Consider the following 1539-nt stretch of genomic DNA (forward strand, 5'->3'; position numbering starts at 1 on the left):
ATGTATGGATTTAATTGCGTACGAAAACGGATAATTTCTGCAGGTCTGAATTTTCCGGGTAGTAAAAGGATTAATTTAACAAGAATGAGAATTAAAAATCCGTGCATAGACAATTCTAGTGGATGCTATTGATTTTGAATGTAGTTAGAAATTATATAATATGAACATTAATTGGTTAAGGGTTGGATTTTAAGTATTTTGCTTTGAATTGTACAATTGACCAATTAAAGCTTAAATATATTCAAAAGTGTATAAATCTGCATTTTTGGAATCAAAAGCTATAAATTCGTTCATTATATTACACGATTTCATCATGATTATGGTGTTTTATCGCAAAAAATTCAGGCGGATTTATGATGTCTTATATTTAAAATTACTAATCTTGAAACTAAGTAAAATATAAAGAAACTTATGGAATAGGCAAGAAAACATATGTTTAATTTGTTTTTATTATTATATTTCTTTACTGTGTGATTTATGCTTTTATCTTTTATTATTATAAAATCAAAAGCTATTAGAATTAATATTTAAGAGCGCTTTTATATAATTTTTTATAAATCTCGATCAATACAAATGAAATCTTGCCAGTAAAAAAACATCAAACCCAAAAATCAATTAAATAAGCATTATCTAGCTTTTTAACTCTTTTAAATTTTACTGATGTGATTATAGATAAAAAAAATTATGTCCACCCGAATCATTATAAACGTTACTTTGCTAAATTGAGAAATACAATTTTATTTTCTAAAATATTGATAACTAGATAAAAATTTTTTTTGAATGTCGTACAATTCACAAATAATGTAAAATTCGAACTTGATATGCATTTTTTAATATATTATCTAATTAAAAGAATCAATGGAAGTATAGCTTCGTAAACAGCTTTTCATATACATAAAATGCAAAAAATGTAACACCAAATTTTTAGAAAGTTCAAAATAAGATTATTATAAAAATTTGCAAATAAATACTTAAACCATTTTTAAAAAATTTTTATAAAAAACTTGATTTTTAAATATATATTCACATTTATTTTTTGTGTAATTTTTGTTATAATAATCAAAAAACATAATTGATCATGAAGAACGGTTTACGATCATAAACGAAATCAATTTGCAATAATAAGACAACTAGTCATTTTGCATATCATAATTATAAAATATGTGAATTAAATGACAGGGATTGCAAGGTATATACTCTTTCGTATATACGTTTTGTCTTTTTAGGCAAGTTTTTATACTTTACCTCCTGTTAAGCTAAAATCACACATTTTAAATAAATAAATGCTATAATTTAAAAAAATTAATTAAGTGAATACCCATCTATTTTGTATTATAATCATAGTAAAGGGACACAATATGCATATGAATTCTTATCTATAACACAGAAAAAATATATTGTATTAGCAATATTTTTATCATTATAAATATTTGCTCGACTATAAAACGGTAAATATATTTGTTAAACTATAAGTTTTTTTTATTCCATTCTGTTTTATTTATTTAATAATATATATTTTATTATTATTTAAAAAACTAT

The sequence above is a fragment of the Rhyacophila brunnea genome, unplaced genomic scaffold (genome assembly GCF_057557595.1).
Source record: "Rhyacophila brunnea isolate RB1 unplaced genomic scaffold, BYU_Rbru_1.0 scaffold_77, whole genome shotgun sequence".
Taxonomy (NCBI): Eukaryota; Metazoa; Arthropoda; class Insecta; order Trichoptera; family Rhyacophilidae; genus Rhyacophila; species Rhyacophila brunnea.